General features: G+C 32.2%; 1 long non-coding RNA gene across 1 annotated transcript; it reads left to right on the forward strand.

Moving 5' to 3' along the window:
• Positions 1 to 1,059: 1,059 nt before the first annotated feature.
• On the forward strand, positions 1,060 to 2,367 carry LOC149515726 (uncharacterized). The gene is made up of 2 exons (XR_016326264.1): positions 1,060 to 1,488; positions 1,600 to 2,367. It is a non-coding gene; the product is annotated as an uncharacterized LOC149515726 (long non-coding RNA).
• The last annotated feature ends 6,212 nt before the right edge of the window (positions 2,368 to 8,579 follow it).

The following is an 8,579-nucleotide window of genomic DNA, read 5'->3' on the forward strand; positions in this document are numbered from 1 at the left end:
AAATCAAAGTTAGGTCCGGAAGTACAGTTACATGTGAGGAAAGTTATAGCACCCTCACAATGCCCATCGAAAGATGGTACCAGCTTGATTTCTTGTTATCCATTGAGCTTAAAAAATTTACCAAGTAATTAATTATTGGAAATTATTCTTAATTGACTCCAATATTTTTGGCAAAAAATTAAGAAAATTCCCTAACCTTAAGAGTATGCAAGAAAACTACTATTTCACTTGCAGAGGCTCCATCACCGGATGATTTAACATTATTTTTCAAGAAAAGAAACAAAATGAGAAATGAATGATGATTTGACTTTCGATATAGATCTCTTTTATGTTTTATAAGAAAAAAAAAACTCATGCTTTTATACTAGGAAAATTGATACTTTTAATTTTTTCTTAAAATGTTTTTTTTTAGAATTTTTTTTTTAAGAAAAATTGGTACTTCTAACTTTTCTTCAAAATGCTTTTTTTTAAAAAAATTTTATTTTCAAGGAAAATTGATACTTTTAACTTTTCCTTAAAAATATTTTTTTTAAAACAAGAAATATTTTTTAGAAATTTTATTTTCAAGAAAATTTGATACTTTTAACTTTTTTTAAAAAATATTTTTTAGAAACTAGAAATATTTTTTAGAAATTTTATTTTCAAAAAAAATTGATACTTTCAACTTTTCCTTAAAAATAATTTTAATTTTTTAAAAAATTTTTATTTTAGGAAAATCATTGAAATTTAAGAAATGCTAACTTAAATAAATAAACAATTCCAATTTAATCAATAAATAAATAAGCAAAAATAATAATAATAATAATAAATAAATAAATGAAAAAAGAAAAAAAAAACCTTTAAACAGCTTGGCTCAACTGAAAAATTGTACGATTTAAAGAAGAAAATGACTCAAGAAGCTCAGCTTAACTCGGTTTGAGTCAAAGGCAGGGATGTGAGTTGTTAGTTCGGGTTACGCTACGGGTCAGGTTATCCATTTAAAAATATACGGATCTTGCTCTTAGCTAATACCCAAAATGACATCATTTTATATGATTATAAAAGCTAGAGTTTCAGGCCTCTGTTTCAATTTTCACCTTTACACTCTCTCTGTACCTCAACTTTCTCTTTTTCTCTCTCTAGGGATAGAAGAACCCAGGTCAAAAACTTTAAAGGTTTCCAAATTCTGTCCCTGGCATCACCGTGATCCATCACTGATGCCATCATACTTCACCACCATCCGGGGACCAGTCAAGCCAAAATTCTCCCTGTTACTACTTCTTGCACTCCTCGTCTCAAATATGGGCTTGTTTTTTTGTAAATCACTTTCTAAAGGCGTAAATCTGACATTCAAGTTATGATTTTTCCTTTCTCTGTTTCAGCCGTTCCTATCGTCGGATCTTCGCCAACTTTCAGTATGTAATTTCTTTGGTCAAGCTCTATGTATTCACCGTTCAGATCTTCCAGAGACCACGCTGAGTGTCGCCTGTCATCGCCACCACCAAAGAGGTTTTGGGTTTCCCCTTTTTCTTGTCTTTACTCTTCTATTTTTTATCTCCTCTGGTTTCTGACTTAGCTTTGTTTATTTTTTGAATTTGTGTTGGGGTGGCTGATTGACAGTGGGTGAGAAACTGATGTGGTGAGTTGATGGTCGATGGATAGGGATAGTGTTGAGGATAGCTGAATACAAAGTCAGTTAATTAGGAAAGTGAGTTTTCTGACCTATGTTCTATGGTCTGCTTGTGATTTCATTCTGGGAATTAATTTACAAGGGGTTGGGTTATGGTCGACAATGGCATAAAGCTTTCAAATCTGCGCTTTTGATGAAGGTAAGGTTGAGCACCTGGTTTTTGAAGGTGATGGCTTGATGGTGACAAGGGCTCGACGAATTGGCACTAATGCTGCCAGATTTGGATTTCTCTATTTGTTAATGGAATTGCTTCTGTTTATTATGTGATTTCTAGTAGCTAAAATGGGAATTAGAATTATTATCTTCCTGGTTTCCTACTACTCGAATATTGTAGCTCATTTGTATGGTCTCTGCCTATTTAAACGTTACTGCATAAATGGGACTGTGGTTTGCCTCTATGTGTTTGTGCTGCTGGTGATAATGGTCGTTAATGGTGGGGTTCAAAACGAGTAGGTCCTCGACTGGTTATGGAGACAGTATTGAGTTTCAAGGCTAGACTGCTTTGGTGTGGACTGCCAATGATAGAAGGATGGCAATGTGGAGATGGTGGCAAAATTGGCTTGGTGGGAACTGGTGGTGCTGCATATTTTTGTTTTTTTTTTCTCTATGATCTTTCCCTGATCTCTATACTCTTGTTGTCATTTATTGTTATGAATCCTAATGATTTATAAAACCATGCTGATAGAGTTTCAGTTCAATTTTGATTAGCATCCAAAGCTAAATATTAGCATCTAGTTATACTTTCTGATCACAATCATCACAATCACCAAGCCTAATCTCGATCTTTCAGCTTTTTTTTTTTTTTTAATTAATCAAATAAAAGAAAGAAAACAAAATACAATAGATAGACCATAAAATTAAAATAATAAATAATAAATACGAAATAAAAATCTGAAATAAAAATAAATAAAAATCCCTACAACCGAGCTTGGATTGGTATCAATTGATAAAGAACCTCAGACAAAATAGGGTGTCTACAGTTGCCTCTTTTTATGTAGCTTTTGTGTAACAGGAATTGTACAAAGGCATAGACACCCCTCATATCTAGATAATTAACTCGACACATTTTTTTTTTTTAAATTAAACAAAACTTTTCTAAACAGAGGCTCAATGACTTTGTAAAAAATAAATGCTCCTCTAAACAAAGGCACCACAACTTTGAAAAATAAAATGCTCCTCTAAACAGAGGCAATCATAACTTTGAAAAATAAATTGCTCATTGACAATCATGTCCAATGGAGTCGTAGATCAGATTTAACGAAATTTGTAATGAAAAACTCAAAGATTCATAATTTGAGTTCAAAAGTAAAAAATTCAGATTCACAAGAACCTTTCAACTTCACAAAAGTTCACTGAAACTTAATTCTCAAAATTTCAATTTCATAAGAATTTGATTAATAAGACTTCATACATGCAGGAATTTATATTTGCAAGATTCGCATTTGCAAATTACAAGACTTGTATCTAACATTTAAGGATTCTCATTCAAATTTTGGAGATTCACATCTAAAAGTTCAAAGCTTCTCATTCGAATTCAAAAGTTCACCTAAATTTGGGATTCACATCTAAAAATGTTTAGAGTTTTTCGTTTGAATTTTGGAGATTCACATCTAAAATTGAAAACTTTTCATTTTGGTTTGAAGATTCACATCCGATGAATTTTAGGGTTTCACACAAAAAATATTCTCATTTGAAATTCAAAGATTCTCATTTGAGTTTGAAGATTCACATTCGACCAATTTTGGGTTTCACACATCAAAGATTCTCATTTGAAAACTTCTTAAAGATTTTCATTTAAAGGCTCAAAGATTCTTATTTGAGGATTTCCTAAAGATTCTCACTTAAGACTCAAATATTCTCATTTGAAGATTTTTAAAGATTCATATTTAAAACTCAAAGATTCTCATTTAATGATTTCTTAAAGATTTTCATTTAAGACCCAAAGATTCTCATTTAAGATTCAAAGATTCACACATTAATCTCTAGAGCAATATGGCATGATTTCATTATTCTATCATAAGCATGCCTTCACCCAACATATGATCATTCAATTCGAGCATTCACACTTGATCCAAATGGGATTTTCAAGGTTATAATATAGGCCATGGTGAGGGGTCATGAAAATAATGCATAAAATAGGCTCAAAACATGTGTTTAAAGGTTTCAGAACCAAAAGATCATCTATTATTTGATGCAACTTGGCATTTTGCCCCATTCCACATTATTTCACTACTTTTTCCTTTTCATCGATCTCATTCTTCACAAAAAGATTCCTTTTTATTTTACCCTAAATCATGTGGGCATTCATTTCTTTTTTTTTTCTCTTTTCTTTCTTTCTTTTCTTTCTATTTTTAAGACTTTTTAAGATTTTTTTTGCCTCTTTTTTTTTTAAAATACCCTTTAGTGTAGAAGGTGATCCATGGTCAGGGTTTTTTAGAAAAAAAATCATAATAGGCTCAAAGGGGTAGCAATGAATGGTTTTTTGCATGGTAAAAGAAAGATGACCATTTTTCATCTCAAATGTGAATGCTTTCCTTGAATTTCATTTATTGAACAAAAACAAGCTCGTGGATTTTCGCACATTTTCAAGACATATCTATTCTACATCTGCTAGTAGCTAGCTTCTTTTGCTCAAATGAGTTCTCAAAATTAAATCCCAAAATTATTGTTATCATTGTCTAAATATTCACTATCTGAAATGAAAAGTTATGAAAGGTAATATAGCATGGAACAATGGTTAAATGAAAAATAAAATATAATGAAATGCATTAACTTGCCTTTTATTGAAATGATAACAAGTGAAATCATATTGCAAAAAAAAAAAATCCTAACATTACTTTAAAAGAAATCCTAGAATGACAAGTAGCATTCAACCAGCCTTAACATCCTTTTTTAAAATCATGCCTCTGTGCAATCAGGTGAAGGATTTTTATTGACATCTTGCCCCCCTGATTCATCGAAACTCATTAAGCCTTTATGGATCAAACTTTGCACTTTATGTTAGAAAATAGGGCAAGTTTCAATAGAATAACCCACATTTCCATTATGATAATCACACGTTGCATTAGCATCGTACCACTTTAGATAGGGTCGCTTCAATGGTTCTAGAATAATTGGAGATACCGAGTTGTTCTTAACCAGTTCTGAGAATAACTTAGTATAAGTCATGGGGATAGGGTCAATATGTGCCCTTTCTTGATTATCTCGAGATCTCGTTGAACCACTCACTTGGTTGTTAGGCTTTGAAACTGATGTAGTGATATGACTAGTGTAGACACCCAATTTGATCCAGGCCCGGATCAATTGGGCCTGGATCAATTGGGTAAGTCCATTTTTTTTATTTTTTTTTATTTTTATTTCATATTTTTTATTTTTATTTTATTTTGTATCTTATGTATTTATTATTTATTTATTTATTATTACTATTTATTAATATATATTTATTATTATTATTTTATTTTATATGTTAATATTTATATATATTATTTACCTATTTATATTATATATATGTATTTATTAATATTTATCTATTTATATATTATAATTTATCTATTATTATTTTTATTTATCTGTTAATATTTTGATTTATCTGATTATTTTCTTTTAATTATTTATTAATATATTTTTTTATTTGATTTTTTTTTCTTTTTTTTTGGTTTGATTTGGGAAATCCACCGTGAATTTGGATTCAATCAGAGTCCATATTGGATTCAATGATTGAATCCCAATCCAAGAAGGAGTTGGGATTGATCAGAAATTCTTTTGATCAATCCCTATAAATAGGCCCACGGATCAAAAGACTGGACAGGGAGAAAAAAACCAGACACTGGTTGAGGGAAAGTGAACAGAGAAGAAATAGAAGCTAAAAAAGGTTTTTTGGGCATTAGAATAGCTCTAGAAATCGGTAGGAATTTTTTAGGATTTTTAGCAATTTTTTTTTTCTGGAAATTTTTGGAAAATTTTCAGATTTCGATTGAATTTTTCGACGAAGGTTGAATTTTTCGGTAACTTTTTCGGCCAAGTTTAATTTTTCGGCCAACCTCCCAGTTTTCGACGACCATTTCCAGAAATCGATTAGTTTTTCGATAAACTTTCGATGAAAAACCCAGATTCTGACAAAAATTTTTAGAATTTGACGAGATTCAACCGGAGTTCTTCGGAGTTTAGAGAGAAGAGAGAGAAGAGGAAGAGAAGTGAGAGAGGAAAGGCTCGATCTACTGAAAAATGAAAGATTTAGCCTTTTATATCCGCTGAAAAATGACGTTGTTTTGGCTTTACTGTGCCTAGAGGATCCGCGCATTTTGAAATCAGGTGACCCGACTCGAGTGTCAACCCGCTTTTGACCCGCGTTCAACCTGAGTGCGAGTCGTTTCCCTAGCCGAGCCAAGCCAAGCCGCGTCTTCGAGCTGTCCTTTCTTCCTCAAGCCGAGCCGCTACCATTTTTTTATTATTGTTTATTTATTTATTATTATTTATTAATTAGATTAGAATTATTTATTTTTTTATTATTTTTATTATTTTTTTTTATTTTCATCTTATTTTATTTTATTTCATTATTTTATTTTCTTTAAACAAAATTCGAAAAAAAATATTTTTGAGGAAAAGTTGAAAGTATCAATTTTTCTGAAAATAAGCTTTCTAAAAAATATATTTTTGAGGAAAAGTTGAAAGTATCAATTTTCCTTGAAAATAAGCTTTTTAAAAAATATTTCTGAGGAAAAGTTGAAAGTATCAATTTTTCTTGTACAAAAGCAATCATTTTTTCTTCTTTTTATTTTCTTGAAGTTTCTTTAATGTGAAATAATCCGACGATGGAGCCTCTGCAAGTGAAACAGTAGTTTTCTTGCATACTCTTGAGGTGAGGGGATTTTCTCAATTTTTTGCTAAAAGTATTAGAGTCAATTGAGAATAATTTCCAATAACTAATTACTTGGTAAATTTTTAAGGCTTATTGGATAACACAAAATTAAGCTGGTACCATTTTTTAATGGGCATTGTGAGGGTGCTATAACCTTCCTCACACGTAACCGAACTCTCGAACCTTGTTTTGGTTAGTAGAATCGAACCTATTCTTTTAAGGACCCTTAAACTTAGGTGTTCCCTGAAAAGATAGATTCCTTAGGTGGCCAATCGCACCTAAGTAAAAAAGATTTGTGGTGACTCATTTAAGTCAATGTCTAGCGATAGATCCCCGGGTCTAGACGTTATGACAGCTTGACGACTCTATTGGGGACACTTGAGAGTTAGGCCAACAAATAAATTTGTTTATCCAAAAGCTTAATAAAATTGAACCTTTTGTATATATGTGTTATTATTCATTCATGTTTACTTACTTTATTAATTATGTCATTCATATGCATGTGCATAACATGAGCTCTATACTCGAGCTCCATCCCTCTAGAAGGGAGTAAAGTACATATTATTTTCATGAGGTTTAATGCTTCTGTAGTGGCTAGCGAAATACTCCCACTCAAATTGAACCTTTTTCGCTCGTAGCCTATGATGGGTGAGGATTAGGATGCCTTACTAGTCTGTGATGGACAATGATGTAAGGAGCAATTTGGGAACCTTTAGACTTTAACCTCAAACCACATATAGTGAACCTTAAGAATGCCTAACCTATAGATAGAGCCATCGCTTTTCCCTTTTAAAATTGACCAAAAGCATAGGATTCATTCCTCTTATTCTGTGTGATATTTTAATTTACTTAGTTATTTATTTATTTCCTTTTTTTTGGCATACTAACCTTTTCTCTCATTCTTTTGCATTGGTTCATGCTCATATTATAGAGTTGCATAAAGAACATTTGCTTGAAAGATGGTCTTCAACAAAAATTTTTTCATAAACTTCACAGAACCATTAGTTTGTTCTTCGTCTGTATTAGCAACTTGTGAGCCACCCAATGAAGTAAGGGTCCAGTCAAAAAAGATTCAACTGAAGATGAGGGATTGTTTACCAATCAGATATGATTCCACCTTGTCTTAGGAGACATCTATCCTCCTCAAACAAAATAATCTAGAAGATTTGGTTAATATATGGAAGAAGATGAGTTCGTCAAGACAAGAGCAGTTTTGCCAAAGACACGGGCATATAGCACACCTTATAGCAGTGGTTGTCGATGATCAACTAATCAAAGCTGTAGCATAATTCTAGGATCTTGCATACAAGTGTTTCATCTTCAATGAAGTTGATATGACACCAACCATCGAAGAATATTCAACTTTGTTAGGTTTGCACCTCAAGGCTCCCGATAAAATATATGTCAAGAAACACAAGTCAGGATTTCGTAAGGGTTTGGCTCAACTTATAGGGATAGACAAAGAAGTTGTGGATTCTTATACAAAGAAGAAACAAGAACAGGTTTGCCTACTGTGGAAGTTCTTTCATGATTTTCTATTACAACATGCCAACGAAGAATAGGGGTTAGATGTATTTGCCTTAGCTATATATGGGATGGTGATATTTCCAAAGGTTTTGAGTTATATTGAGATATCGATGGTTGACTTCTTTGAGAGTGTGATCAATGGCTGTAATCTTTCAATGGTAATATTAGTAGAGACTATCTGATCTTTGAGTTACTGTCGTCGAAATGGAGGGCGCTTCATAAGCTGCATACAGTTATTGTACTTATGGATGAAAAACCATTTCAAATGGGGAAAAGATGCTTTCTCGAAGCTTTATATCTATAATGGGGAAAAGTGGGTGGTCAGCACGAAAGTCTAAAAAGGAATGGATAACTTTCCTACAAAAATTGACCAGTGCCAAAGTCAGATGGTTGACCTCATGGATGAATCGTGAGCCTATTGTATCAATATGGGGATAGTACAGTGGTCCCACTTCTGGGTTTATGAGGAGCGACGAATTATGCACCACTCTTAGTGAGAAGGCCGTTTGGAGCTAAACAGTTCAT

The sequence above is a fragment of the Durio zibethinus genome, chromosome 12, assembly GCF_047325235.1.
Source record: "Durio zibethinus cultivar Kanyao isolate XHJ-2024 chromosome 12, ASM4732523v1, whole genome shotgun sequence".
Classification (NCBI taxonomy): Eukaryota; Viridiplantae; Streptophyta; class Magnoliopsida; order Malvales; family Malvaceae; genus Durio; species Durio zibethinus.